This window comes from Tamandua tetradactyla, chromosome 10 (genome assembly GCF_023851605.1).
Source record: "Tamandua tetradactyla isolate mTamTet1 chromosome 10, mTamTet1.pri, whole genome shotgun sequence".
Taxonomy (NCBI): domain Eukaryota; kingdom Metazoa; phylum Chordata; class Mammalia; order Pilosa; family Myrmecophagidae; genus Tamandua; species Tamandua tetradactyla.
The window spans coordinates 73,065,949-73,081,702 of record NC_135336.1 but is presented as its reverse complement, the minus strand read 5'-3'; the positions used below and the strand labels follow the sequence as shown (position 1 = coordinate 73,081,702).

Here is a 15,754-nt window from a genome sequence, read left to right as displayed (position 1 = left end):
TCAGTGGTAGAATGCTCACCTTCCATGCAGGAGACCCAGGCTTGATTCCTGGACCATGCACTCCCCTCCCCCACAAAAAATATTCTTTGAGGTTGCTGGGTGAAGTGCCTTTCTGGTCAGCTGGCTCAAGGTGCTGTGCAGAACTAGGAAATGCATTTTCCTAGAATCCTATAAACTCAAAATATATTGCTCCATAGAAACAAGGTTTTAAATACTGTTTAGATTACCAGGTAAATGTACAAACTGTTTAACAAAGAAAACATGACTAGATCCCAAAGGTGCCGAACAGTTCCCAATGGCAGCATGTCTGAATTGCAAGTTTGCCATTTGTTCTCTTTGAAGACTTGGTTTAGGTACTCAACCAAACCATGCAGGTTTGACCTGTTTCAGATGGTGGAGAGGTGTTATCCTACTTTCTAAAATGATTTTCTTGGGTCAGGAGTTAATGACTGATCAAAGGAAATCAAGTTGGGTACGAAGAGCTAAAGCTTAAACTTCAGACACTTCTCTCAAAGCCTAAATAAGAAACTGAGTCTCATTTATGGCAGAGTGACTTGTCTCTCTCCAAACCTTTTTCATTTACTGAGAATATAAATATTTCTTTAGTTTTTGCTATGAGAACCTCCAGCAAGACCAAGCTGTCTCCTGGACTCTGAGGAGAGCAACATCTTGCCTTTGTTGTTTGCGATTATCTACTAGTCACTCTTACTACAAAGCACTTTCACGGGGAGTGTAAGGCAGGGAGTGAAAGTAGAAATGCACATTCAGTTTCTAGGGGAATCATTAGGCACTTTACAGAAGCAGGATTGTCTCAGCGCCATAGCTACAGAGTCAGAGATTCAGAATTTGGGGCCGTAAGAGAGAAAAATAATTTTGGAAGTTACATAGTACTAGACTGGACCAAGGCCTTTGAGGGAAAAGGGAAGGGGATGGAAGCATTTATCAGAGATGCACTTCACAAATATTCTAATTTTAAGATGTGTCTTCTATAGTAGATAATTGCCACCACTAGTTATAAATAGGCGATGACATTTCCATTTTGCAGATGAGAAAACTGAGGCCTGTGGAAATGCTCACAATTAGTAATGATGCAGTTGTAATTTAATCACAGATCTGTATGATTCTTAGAAGCTTCATTCTCTCCCCTCTTCTCTTTCACTCTACACTAATGGTTCTCAACAAAGGTCCATTTTGCCCCCCAGAGAGCTGTTAGTAAGTCTGGTGACATCTTTGGTTGTGACAACTGGGAGGGAAAATCCTAATGGAATCTAGTTGTGTAGAGACTAGTGATGATGTTAAATACTCTACAATACATAACACAGTCCCATAACAAAGAATTGTCTGGCCCCAAATCTCAATAATACCAAGGTTAACAAGCCATGCTTAGTGTCTCATCAACTCCCAAATATACAGCAAACACCCAGAGACGATTCCAACATTTATATCCTATCCCAGGTATTTATCCAGAACTTTGGACTTATTTATCCAACTGACCCCCAAAGTTATCTCTTTTGGTGCCTCATACATCTGCAAACTAAAAATATTTAGTTACCAAATATCTAATCATTATTTAGGTTCCAATTGTGGTGTAAGAAGCACGATTTTTGTTTACAGTATATTTCTTAGAACTAGTATACAAATAAGAATTATGCATGATGATTGGTTGGTATGCCATCAAAGACTCTTCTAATCTATACTCCTCCTCCATTTGTTTTTGATTTCTTGTAACTTATTTGTTAAGGAAGGCAAGCCCCTTGTCCTATCAATTTTGCTGATTGTAACCCATGTTTTTCTAGATTTTCCATATATTAGTTATTGGTCTGGAGGTTTGATTAGCTTCAGGTCCATTTTCTTTTAGCAAAACAAATTCATATATGGCATATGTTCTTCCATCAGGAGGTTCATAATATCTACTTTTCTCTCTTTTGTGATGTTATATTGCTGATCAATACCTCCCTCCATTAACACATACAGGTTGCAAAATGGTGATGTAGTTATTTCATTCCTTCCTCATTTATTCTTCCCCTCATCTAGTATTGGTTTCCTTTTGGTACAATCATATAGGAAAGGAAAGATAAATGGTTAATTCTTTCCCATTATTTAACCATTTTCAAAATAATGAGCTAGTTTCCTAGAATTCTTTAATCTCAACCAATTGGCTTTATTTCTTCTATTAAAATATCATTATAGATTTCTAGACTGAAACACATTCAATGTATTTCAATCTGTTGTAGTTAGTATCATTTTTGGCACCCAAATTGTCCCATCTTTGTCAAGTGGGAGCTTTGAACCAAGTCCAAACCCTTGAAAAAGCCCTTCATCCTCTGAATCTTGCCTACCTCTTGCTCTTGCAAACTCTGACTGTGTAGAATCGCTCGTAGTTTCCTAAACATGCTACAGTTTCTGCAGCTTAATGTTCTGCTGGGTGTATTTTCTTCATTATGTTCTCTCTGCCTGACTGTCTGTAGTACCCGACCCTGTCTGTCATCCTTGTCTCCTTAACTTTAAGTTCTATTTTAGGTCTCAGCTTGGATATCATTTCCCCTGAGAGATCTTCTCTGAATGAGGTAACTATGTGTGCTGGTTTCCCTGGGAAACATAGTTTTAGATTATGCCTGATGAAGATCAATTAGTGCCTGTTAATTATTACTTTTTAAAATTTGTATGCCTGTTAATTATTTTTAATGCACCCTTTCGCTCTCAAAAGCACTCCAGTTTGAATAATATGTTATGTTATGTAACCATTTTACCTGATTCCACAATCCAAGAACTGTGTTATATACTTCTCATATGGTTTCCGTAACACCTTATAGCTGCATGCAGCATTTTTAACATTCGATTATAATTTCCTACTTACTTGTGTGTCTCCTTCAGTAGATTGACATTCTATTTTTTTCCTTTTTTTATCCCAACTACCAATTATAGTGCTAGGTATGTGGTGGTCAGTGTATTGGTGGGGGTTCACTTAGAAAAATAGAACCACTAGGAGTGATAGATTATAAGGAGTTGATTATAGATCATTGACTGTATGCAATTGTGGGAACTGATTAAACAATCCATGAAAGTCTTTGCATCCAGATCTGGAGTCAGAGGCCAGGCAGACAGACATTCAGAGAAGAAATATGGAGGCAAAGCAATGAAGACTAAGAAGAAGATACTAGAACCCAAGAAGACAAGCAGAAACTCATAGGAGGGACTTGAACTTTTGCCAGTCTTTCCCATCTCCAGTATGGATGTTTCGGGTGATTTGTGATAGAAACTTGAGCCCTTTGTCATGGCGCTAAGCATTCACTTGGCCCAGAAGTTGGAGAAGCTGAAGGAGGATCTGAAAGAAGCCATCTGCACCATGGTGTCACGGTGAGGTGTAGAAGAGCACAATATGCATGAGTTCTAGTAATGCCAGGTAACCTGTAAAATTCTTCCAAGCATAAAAAAAAAAAAAGATGATGCTATTTCACCTCTCATATCTTACTCAAGATGTCACTTGTGGCCCTCATGAATCTGGAATTCTGGGAAGAGCTTAGCTAAATTCACATGATATAAATCCACTGCAAACAATCAACATTACTTGTTAAATAAATAAATGATACGAAGTCTAGCAACCTTACCACAGCTTCATGATCCTTCGTTTGGGTGGAAAGGGCCGTTTATGCCCTTCTATAATTTAGAATCTTCCCTGGTAGCTTTTGTGTGCCAGTCTTGCCTTATAGACTTTGAGGGTATCGAGAATTTTATTATAAAGCTGCTATTTTATTACTAAAACAATAGGGAAGAAGCAAACATTTTAGACACAATACTTCAAAGGTTAATGTGAATCATGAGAAATGGCTATATGATTAACTAATAACATAGCCCAAATATGGGAGAGTTTTGGGGAAGACACAGACACTGCTAGGGGCTATCACCTATCCTTTGCCTATCCAGGGCCTCATTTTCTATTGTGTACAGATGTTTCAGTCTGTTTCCATTCCACAGCCCTGGGGAGATGTCAGGTCTAATGAAAAGGCCCAACTATACCTTGAACCCAGAAATGGGGAACAAGCAGCCCCAGATGCTTATCAGGGCAGGAACTCTCAATGGCAGGGCCGCTCCCCCATGGGGTAGATAAACACTCCACAAGCAGCCCAGATTTATTTCTCTTCTCCAATGTGTAGTGGGGTGTATGGAGCTGCCATTCATGGAACTGCCTGGAGCAGCTGACCTTCTGGGGAGAAACACCACAATAGGTCCTCTTCCCCTGCTTCTCTGAACCCTTTGTGCTGTGTCAGTAATAAAGCGGCCATTTGCTAAAAGTCTGTGCTGTGCCTAAGCCTGTGTTCTCAAGATGCACCATACAGCAAGTTGCTCCACAGAAAGTATCAGTTCTTTATGCTTAGCATTTATCCTCAAACTACTATAACTACAGATTACCTTCTTCTTCTTTTTTTTTTTTTCTGTTTTTAATTAACCAGTCTGCCCCTCCTCCCTCTACTGTCCTCTTCTGTTTACAGACTGTCTTTTTATTCACTCAATATGAATCGAAGAGGGAGAAGTAGGAATTTTTGAACCACAAAATATACTGCGCCACTGAAACATTTTGTTCTCTAGATTTCCCAGGGACTAGTAGTTTGAAGTGGAACAAAAACACCATTAGTGTTGATTACTTATATTGAGGGACAATATACATTTCAGCACATTAACTCACAAAAGTGATTTATTGCCATAACATCTAAACAATGCTCTGTAACCAATGACTGCAGTCTTCAGATAAGTGATAATTTGCATGAATGTTGCTCAGTCCTTTCTCTCTGAGTCTCGTGAAGCAGCTCAGCTGTTACACAAAGGCCCCTGAACATAGGAGATTTTTCTTTTCTTTTTTTTTCTTCTTCTATTTGCCGGGGTCACTTCAGGGAACATTCCTAGGACTCTGGATCTGTCTTCCTTTCTTAAGATCCTCTACTTGGTCACTGTCAGAGGGTAGGCACAGTTGCAGGGAGGTAGAAATATATTCTCAGGCTTGACCGACTGACATCTTCAAAGACCCCTAAACATATTAGCTATTTGGCACAATGTCTGGAATGGAATTATTGGTTCAAACATTATTGGAATATAGGCAGATTTTATTAAATTTGGCCAATTTAAATCTCAGCCATCATTTTCCACATCTCACATCCGAAATGCGGAAAATTTCGGATTGCTAGTATTCTTCTTTTAACTGGTTTTGACTATGAAGAATGATTTTTTTTTTAAATCTTTCTAGCTGCTTCACTAGAATTGAAGAAGGAGAAGACATTGTGATAGGGTAAAAGAAACAAAGCCAGAAATGCAAAACGAATTCTCCTTGACTTTTCTGTTTTTAAATACAACATAAGGATGATAACCAACAATTTGTCCTCAACTATTTCCATATAGATTATATATGGGATGCTGTATGTGGAATTGACAGTTAAATGTGAGGAATTTGCATCCTCCCAAAGGAATGCAGATAGGAGAGAAATAAGCTAAAGTAACAGGAATTAGAAAATGGTAATAAATCATAAATGATAATCAGTGGCAAGTAGTTAACATGTTTCTAAAGATCCATAAAATCCTTGATTTCAACCAATATAGCAATGAGGGATACTGTATGAGGACCATCAACTCATGCTTCTTTGTATCACTTATTGTAGCCATTCAACTCTTTCTCCTCCCATCTCATTACTCTCATAGTTCATACAGAGAAATTAAAAGGGCTCTCTCCCTTGTTCTCATTTGGCCACTGAGAATGCTCATTTGAACCACTAGGGGGCTCTCTCTTCTTTGGAAAGGCAAACGAAATCTAAATTGCATAATAAACCGTCGAGATGGATTGATAGGAAATAGTCAAGCAGTATGGAAAACTATTGCAGTTTTCAAGATGTCTCAGTGTCTGCAGACAGGACTGTCTCTTTGTGGTGTCTGACCTCTCTAAAGTCCTGAAAGAGATGTGTCAAATAAGACTTTGGCACACAAACACACTTGGAAGTTCCAGTGGTCTTAAATGGTTGCTTAAAGGCAGAAGGGTAGAAGCTGAAATAAAAACAGGCCAGTCCATCAAAGCCAATCATTCACTGTAAACACCTCTTTAATTTGTAATTCCTCTTTTATGGTGGTTTTGAAGAACTGCACATTTTGCCATTTCAACCCTTTAGAAGTTTGGAAAAAAAAAATGAGAGCAAGGTAACAATTCTGGACTTGATTCGTACCAATAAGGTAATATAAAATATGAAATTGTGTTTGTAGGAGAATAATGCCCCCTCCAATATGTCCATATCCCAATCCTTGAATCTGTGAACAAGTCTCCTTACAAGGCAACTTGGGGAGATTATCCTTGATGATCTGGATAGGCAGTGCAATCACAAGGTCCTTATAAGTGAAGGTGAGTTAGCATCAGAGAGGACGTGATGAAGGAAACAAGTCAGAGTGATGTGCTGCTGGGCTTTGAAGATAAAGAAGAGGGCACAAACTGAGGAAAGCTGATGGCCTCTAGAAGCTGGAGAAGGCAAGAAAACAGATTCTTGGGCTAAAATAAGCCCAGTGAGGCATCTGTTGAACTTCTAATCTATAAAGTTGTAAGATAACAAATTCGTGGTGTTTTGTTGCCGCAGTGAAAGGTAACTAATACGTTCCTGGTGTAGCCACATCTCTGTCCCCTGGATATGGGAGGCCTCACTCCACACCTGCTTCCCGGGTGCAGGATGGCTTTTCTTGTCTCAGCTCCAGCACTGACCCTGTAGCACTGACCCTGAGATACAAAAATATCTTTAACTTCCTCCAGTTAAAATCTAGAGCTTAGAACATGAATCTGCAAACCTTGATCCACAGGCCAAGTCTGGTCCATTCTCTACTTTTATAAATCAAGTTTTATTATTTATTTACTAGAATACATTTATTTACATATCACCGTTGGCTTTCACACTGCAATGGCAGAATTGAGTAGTTGTGACTGAGACTGTATGGCCTACAAATCCTAAAACATCTGCTATCTGGCTTTTACAGAAGAATTTGCTGACCTCTGCCTTAGAGCACAAAACTATGGTCAATCTTCTGGTGGGGATAGCGATAGGGATAGGTGTGTAGAATTTCCTTTTTAATTTTTGTTCTATAGAAGTAATAGGAAAGGCAGAAATTAGGATCTCAGTAGATACAATTTATAAGTGAAGAATTGAGCTGAATGGTGACTCCAAAAATATTAAGTTCTAGTCTCTGGAACCGTAAATATTACCTTATTTGGTCTTTCAAGATGTTACTAAATTAAGGATCTTGAGATGAAGAAATAATCCTGGATTATAAGGGTGGGCCCTAAATGCCAACACAAGTGTTCTTAAGAAAGAGAGGTACAGGGAGATTTGACGTACATAGAGGAGAAGGTGATGTGAAGATGGTGGCAGAGATTGGAGTGATAGAGCCATAAGCCAAGGAATGTCAAGGAGTGCTGGCAGCCACCAGAAGCTAGAAGAGGCAAGGGAACAGATTCCCTCCAGAATCTCAGAAGGAAATGTGGTCCTGCATAAATATTGACTTCGGACTTCTGGCTTCTAGAACTGTGAGAGAATAAATTTATCTTGCTTTAAGTCACGTAGGCTGTGGTAATTTGTCACAATAGTACTAGGAATCAAATACAGGTGGAAAGACCATTTTGACAAGATAGCTCAACCTTTTAACCAGCCCATAGGATTGAAGCCAATAGAAATGTCATCTGCTTATGAATTCCAGACTCACTACTTTACATGATATCTGGCTTTGGTGGAAGAAATGCAGGGAAATGCTTAGAACATGCTTTGGGGACTTATAGACTTCATGGGTATTCAAATCATTTAACAGTGTGTAAATGATTTCACAGTAATGCAGTCAAAGTTCTTAGAGTAAATCATTTTGATTCCCACTTCTGTCTGGCATAGAGAAATAATCAGTACTTCAAAATGAGCCCTTGGCTGTCCTATCCATTGCCTCTATAACTGCTTACAGAGCATGCGGTGTGCCAGCTTACTTTCCTTCTTTCTATATTAACAAAGTTTTCAAAATCAATCTATATATGTATATACATATATATTACACTATATTATACTATATTACATTGTCTTATATTATATGTATATTTATATAGATACACAGATTTAAGATGTTTCCCCTTATTCCATGAATTTTACTACTAAATATTTAGGACTGCTTCACTGAAAAACATATATAACTTGGCCTATACTTAGAAATTGGTACATATTTGAACTCTTAGCAGCCTTAATATAAATTTCTTGCTTTAATATGTACTGCTCTTTCCTGAGGAAGAATCTCTTGGTAAGGTTACTAATATAAAATTACTCTTTTGATGTTTTGGCTATTTAATACTAAAATTTATGAAAGTAGTCATATAATTCATTTCACTGTATCAAATCAAAGGTAAATCCTAAAACTCACCAATAAGTCTTAAAAAAAAAACCCTTTTTCATGGGACAGCTTACACCGCTGAACACCACATCAAATTCTCCCAGCCTCACCTCTTTGTCCGGTCACAGAAGCAGGAACTAGTTCTCCCTTGGCTGGACAACTCCTCACAGGATAACCTAACAGGGCATTGGGCTCAGGTATGTCAGGTGTGCCCCTTACTTCCTGCCCTGGAGCATCTTTGATGCTCAGAAGAATACTGAGAAAGGGGGCAAATGCAGAACCCTGGTGCACCCAGTGTAAGTTCTACCTAAAAATGGTGAGAGGTAATGTCTATGGGACACCCTTTGCTTAATTTGCTAATTTACAGTTCTAAGGCTGAAAAAATGTCCCAGTTAAAACAAGTCTATAGAAATATCTGATCAAAGGCATCCAGGGAAGGTACCTTGAAACAAGAAGGCTGATGAAGTTCAGAGTTTCTCTCTCAAGTGGAAGGTCACGTGGCAAACACAGTCAGAGTTTCTCTCTCATCTGGAAGGGCACATGATGAACAAGGCGTCATCTGCTTGCTTCTTCTCCTGGCTTCCTGTTTCATGAAGCTCCCTAGGAGTCATGTTCCTTCTTCTTCTCCAAAGGTTGCTGGCTGGTGGACTCAGCTTCTCATGGCTATGTTGTTCTGCTCTGTTCTCTCTGAATCTCTTTCATTCTCCACAATGTTTCCTCTTTTATAGGACTCCAGAAACTTATTAAGACCTGCCCAAATGGGTGGGGACATGTTGTCACCTAATCCAGTTTAACAGCCACTCTTGATTCAATCACATCTCCAGGGAGATGATCTGATTACAATTTCAAACATACAGTATTGAATAGGGATTATTCTGCCTTTACGGAATGGGATTTAGATTAAAACATGGCTTTTCTAGGGGACATACATCTTTTCAAACTAGCACAGTTTGCTTCTGATATTCATTCCATTAGGCTTCTCAGAAAGTGGCTCTGATTGAGCAACCTTTTGTGGTGGCCAACTCAACAATGCATCTTTGTAATGACCTTCCCTTTTTCCCTGTTAACTAACCCTCTTCTGTCATATTTCTGATTAATCCATACCTGAAGCGTGTTTTATCTGGGACTTTGTTTTAGGGGAAACCCAGGCAAAGGCCAACAAAGTTTAAGACAGCCTATTTCTCTATGGTGACTCCAACAGAGTATGCGGTCAAACTTTTGGATTTTTGCTAATCTCATACATGTAGTTTCAACTGCATTTTCTTATTATAGATACAACTGAGTATGTTTTCTCAGTTATTTGTGAATTCTTTCTTCGTTATCTTTTATTCATATTTCTGCAGGGCTGTTAGTCTATTTCTTCTCATTTTTTGAGGTCTTTCGTTCTTTCTTTGGGGGGGGTTACATGTTCCAGGAATCAAACACGGGTCTCCCCATGAAAGGTGATCATTCTACCACTGAACCACCCATGCACCCTCAGAAGGTCACTTATATTGAAAATATTAACACTTCTTCTGTAAAAAAAGTTGGAAATTTTCCAGTTGGTCATTTAACTTCTACTTTGTTTTAGTGTTTCTTGCACTTTTTTGACAGTCACTTTATAATTAGGACCTTACAAAGTAATTATTGGAAAAGTAATTTGTATGCCAGATTTTACTAAGTAAAAATTAATTGTAAATTAACCTTCCCTAAATACTTCATGGAAGATTGTGCTGATTTGAAATATTGTATGGACCCTAGAAAAGCATGTTTTAATCCTAATTCCATTTTGTAAAGACAGGCATTTCTTCTAATCCCTATTCAGTATTGTATGTTTGAAACCGTAATTAGATCATCTCCCCGGAGATGTGATTTAATCAAGGGTGGTTGTTAAAATGGATCAGGTAGAGGCATGTCTCCACCCATTTGGGTGGGTCTTGATTAGTTTCTGAAGTCCTATAAAAGAGGAAACATTTTGGAGAATGAGAGAGTCAGAGAGAGCAGAGAATGTTGCATCACCACGAAACAGAGTCCATCAGCCAGTGCTTTGGAGATGAAGAAGGAAAATGCCTCCTGGGGAGCTTCATGAAACAGGAAGCCAGGAGAGAAAGTTAGCAGATGATGCCATGTTAACCATGTGCCCTTCTAGCTGAAAGAAAAGCCCTGACTGTGTTTGCCATGTGCCTTCTCACTTGAGAGAGAAACCCTGAACTTCATCAGCCTTCTTGAACCAAGGTATCTTTCCATGGATGCCTTAGATTGGACATTTCTATGGACTTATTTTAATTGGGACATCTTCTCAGCCTTGGAACTGTAAACTTGCAACTTATTAAACTCCCCTTTTAAAAGCTGTTCTGTTTCTGGTATATTGTATTCCTGCAGCTAGCAAACTAGAACAAAGATTTATAGTCAATGTGCTTAAAAATTCAGTTTTCAAATGACCTCCATTCTAGTACCTGGCAGTTCACATTTTATCTAATTGTCCAGATCTTTTTATAAAATATCTGTCAAAATTTTCCCCTTCCTTCTCTCCATCCCTCTTTTCTCTCTTATTTCCTTTCTCTCTCCTCTCTCTTCTTTCCTTACAGTTTTTTCCTTCTCTTTCATTCTTTCATGTGCCAAGTACTAGAGATACTATGATGAGCAGGAGAGGCAATCATTAATCAGTAAATGTTTGACACCAGTAAAATGGCAGCTGTAATTGTTGGATTTTTTCTAACCAAGGGGGTCCAAGAAAGACACCTTTGTAGAGTTGACAATTAAGTGAAGCTCTGAAGAAGCAGTAAAAATTAACTAGTCAAATCACAGAGAGGCAAGTCAAAGGCCTTGTGGAGAGGAGCATAGAAATACAAGAGTCTGAGCATGAGGGCCTGTGTGACTGAATCAGAGAGAGCAACCAGGGTAAGTTGAGCGATAAAGCTAGAGAGATGGGTAAGGAGATGCTGGAGAAGTCGCAGATTTACTCTGCAGCCATCTCTCAGCCCTCCTCCACCCCCACCTTTTTTGTGTGTGCAAATAGTTGACTGTGTTTTTATTCCTCAGCCTGGAGGTAATATTAGGTATAATGAACCTGAAACTGGGAAAAAGCAGCTCCGCCTGCTTATCTGGGCAGGAACTCTTGCCAAAGGTTGCTTGAGGTGTTTTTTCACAGTGGCAGGGCCTCCTGGGAGGTATAAATACCCGTGCCTCAGGAAGCACTGATATCCCTTGTGTCTGATGCAAGATGGGTCAAGTGGACTGCCAACCCCTCACACTGACCCGAGCAGCTGGCCTCCATGGGGTGCCACCTCTTTTGGACTTCTTGTGCTGTGTAAGTAATAAGGTGGACATTTGTGGAGAATCTCTGCTGTGTCTGAGCCTATGTTTCCTTGATGCTGTATAGTAACTTGCTCCACAGGGATGAACTTTGCAGTTTCTTGAGGGCAATGCTACAGAGATTTGTTTTTATCTTAACAGTAGGGGTAAGCCATGGAAAGATTTAAAGAAAAGTGAATGGGTACCATCAGACCTATATTTTGAAAACCATTCTGGAAGCTGTATGGAAAACACATTACAAGAGGGCTCAAGTGGGAAGAAGCCTGGATAGGAGGTGGGGGATATAGTGAGAGAGGGCAGTGGATCAGATTGGGTGGTGGCAGCAGGTGTACCTGCTGAACTTGACATTGGAGCATCTCATTTTTTAAATATCCACCCACATATGACAGTTCTTTTCAATAATAATCAAGTGTCACAAGCAGCTTATTAATTATAATAATGGCTAGAAAGAAAATGCAGTCAAGCAAACAATTTCTTTTATGGAACTTTAAAAAAATTAAAAATAAAATTAAATCAATACAAAATGGATAGGATGAAAGCTCATCTAGTCATTGAATTGTTTTTATAGCTACCTAGTAGTTTGAACTTATCAAATTTTAAGAAAATAGAAATTTCTCATAAAACTACAATTTGGGCAGTAACTAAGTGATGACACTGATGTAATGTTTTATTTTTTTAATTCATTGCTTATTTTTGAAACTATTACTAAGTTAAAAGAATAAATTTCAATTTTAAAGATACTATTCAATATATATGAACTAAAATTTGTATTTACCAGATGGAAAAATTCTATGTCATAATGCACACTCTATTTCACTGTTTTACTATAAACAGATAAAGCATTGTATTACGCTGTCTGAGCTGGGATCAAAAGTTTTAGGAATAAATGGGAATTTTTAAAAATCAAGCAACATCCCTCTAGAGATTGGGAAAGGATCAAAGGGGAAGGAAAAGTTATGACAGAGAAGAAAAGCTTTAACAAATGAGTATTGCTGCAGAATCATTATATTGATATTTCTATCAGCCTCCAGTGTCTTGGAGCAACTAGAAGGCAAAAACTAAAATTGTGGAACTGTAACCCATGCCAAATTCTGAGATCATAGTACAATGTATTTTGAAATTTATTGCTTTTTTGTATATATGTTATATTTCACAATATAAAATGTCTAAAAAATCAAGCCACATAAGACCTTTATATACTATCTTGCCATGTATAACTCCAACATATCAATAAATGTAGTGAATCGACAGCGTCACATATACAAATTATGATAATTAAATATTGCCATTATATTTACTAGTAAATACTCATTTATTCTGCGCAGTATTTATTGATGCTTTTTGAATGCTAGGCTCTGGGCTAGGGAGCTGTCTCTGTCCTTGTAGAACTTGTTGATGAGCTTTAATGGAGGTAGAGATGTCCCAGAAGCATTTAATCTTTTGCTGATCTATTCTTGGATGTATTTCTTGCTTTTCTCCTGCTCTGCTCTGTATCTCAGAGCATCTGAATTTTTAGACTGCATTTCCTGGACTCAACTATATTTTCACTGAGTTTGGCCAAAGAGAGGGGTGGCAGATGGAATTACGAACCCCGACAAAAGACATGTTCATAATCTTAATCTGCCTCCCTGTGGATGTGAACCCACTGTAATTAGGACCTTTTGAAGATGTTATTTTTAGTCCAACTGAATCAGGGTGGGTCTTCTCTGTATTACTGGCCTTATAAAGAGACGTTAGAGAAGGCCACAAAGAGAAGCCAGATGTTAGCAGAAACCGGAAGACATAGGAGACAGCAGTCATCATATGATGAGAAACAGAGATGCAAACCGAGGAATCCCAAGGATTACTAAAGGCCAGTATCAGAATGCTACAGACTTTGAGGAGAAAATATAGCTTTGTAGATGCCTTAAATTTTGACTCCTAGCCTTCAAAACCATAAGGCAATAAATTCCTATTGGTAAGTCAACACATTGAGGCATTTGTCATAGCATCCTGGCAAGTCAAGTGTATTAGTCAGGGTTCTCTAGAGAAACAGAACTAATAGGAGACATCTGTAAATATGAGATTTTTAAAGGTGTTTCAGGCAATCATGGAATGGAGGAGACCAAAATCTGTAAGGCAGGCTGTGAAGCTGGCAACTCTGATGAAAGGTCACAATGAACTCCACATGAGAGGCTCCTAGCTGAAGAAGCAGTGAAAATTCTCTTTTTTTCCTTAAAATTCTTCAACTGCTTGGACCAAATCCAATTGATTATATTATCTTGTTTGGGGGCGGGGGCGCACCCTTAATTGATTGGATGTAATCAGCCACAGCTGCAATCACTGACTGATGTTTCTGGCTTATCAGTTAGTGATGAAATAACCCTGCAACAGCAGTCAGGCCAGTGCTTGCCTGACCAGACAACTGGGCATCATCACCTGGCCAACTTGACACCAGAACCTAACCATCACACAAAGACAGGGGGCACTGAAGAGAGACTGGAAGTTGGAAGAATTGGAAAACCAAGGAATCTTTTTCCCTGCCCTACTCAGACAGCATTTTTGGAAATTGCTGCCTCTCTTCCAAGTCAAGCATTTGCTTGACAGAACCACCTTCTGGTTTCTGGTGTGCCAGAGACTAGCTCATGAGAGTAGATTCTGTGCATCACTACTAAACTCTGCATTTAGTGACAAATTGGTAGCTTGAAATCAGTAAAGGAAGGTGTTCTAGTCTGCCAAAATTGCCAGAATGCAACACATCAGAGATAGATTGGTTTTTAATAAAAGGGGATTTACTTAGTTAAAAATGTGTAGTTCTTCAAAGGAAAGGCAGCTAACTTTCATCTGAGGTTCTCTCTTACATGCGAAGGCACAGGGCAATCTCTTCTGGTCTTCTCTCCCACTTTCTGGGTTCCAACAGTTTTTCTGGGGTGATTCCTTTCTGTATCTCCAAAGGTCTGTGAGTGCTGAGATTAGGTATGCTGAGCTGCTTGGGCAGTGCTGCATTGAGCTCTTTTAAGTTTCCCATGAATTAAGTTAAATATCACTCATTGAGGAAGGCACTCCCCTTAGAGACTGCAGATGTAATCAGCCATAGATGAGTTTCACATGCTAATGATTCAGGTTCACAGCAACAGAACTATGCACCATCACCTGGCCAAGTTGAGACCTGAACCTAACTGCCACAGAAGGTTATTTACACCTGGAAATTGGCAAACAGAGTGTTTATGTTAAAAATTAACCAGTACATCTCTTATTCTGGTAATCCCACACCTTTGAGTTGTCCCTCAAACTCGAGATGATTTTGTTATTCTCTTACTTGCTTCAATTCTTTCTTCCTCTGTATAATGTATTCCCTTTAAAATTTTTCTTTCCTGAAATATCTAGAGTAGTTTCTGTTTTTATATTAGGATCCTGACTAATACAATAGGGAATCTAACTTGGACTTTGATAGTCAAAGAAAAAGCTTCATAAAAAAATAACCTACATTTTGAAAAGAAAATTGGCAGAACTCGGTTATAGGATTAGAAGATAAAGAAAAGACATGATTCAGTCCTGTGTTCAGATTTTTGGTTTGGGAACCTAGGTAGACAATGATGCCATTTATTAAGAGAGAAAGCAGAGGCAAAGGACCAGATTGGTGTAGGGGAGTGTCATACTTAAGTTCATGTGTCAACTTGGCCAGGTGGTGGTGTTTGGTCATCTGGTTGGGCAAGCACTGGCCTGTCTGTTGCTATGAGGACATTTCATGGACTTAAATCATGATTGCGTTGGCTGTATCTACAGCTGTCTGTGTTTGTAATCAGCCAAGGGGAGTGTCTTCTGCAATGAATGATGCTTAATCTAATCACCAGAGGCTGTTAAGGAGGATTCAGAAGAGACAGTCACTCTTCCTGATTCAGCCAGTGATTTTCTCCTATGGAGTTCATCCAGGCCTTTCATTGGAGTTGCCAGCTTCACAGCCTGCCCTGTTGATTTTGGACTGTTCCATTCCCTTGGTTGTCCAGCCAGCCTCTCCTGAGAGTTCATTGAAGAACTTCATCAAAGTTACCAGCTTGCAGCTTGCCCTAGGACCTTGGAGTCTACATTCCTACAGTTA

The 15,754-nt window shown here is 38.9% G+C and overlaps 1 pseudogene; it reads left to right on the top strand.

Moving 5' to 3' along the window:
* The first annotated feature begins 3,274 nt into the window (after positions 1–3,274).
* The window catches only part of LOC143647698 (protein DBF4 homolog A-like), a 41,474-nt pseudogene continuing 28,994 nt past the window's right edge, over positions 3,275–15,754 (top strand).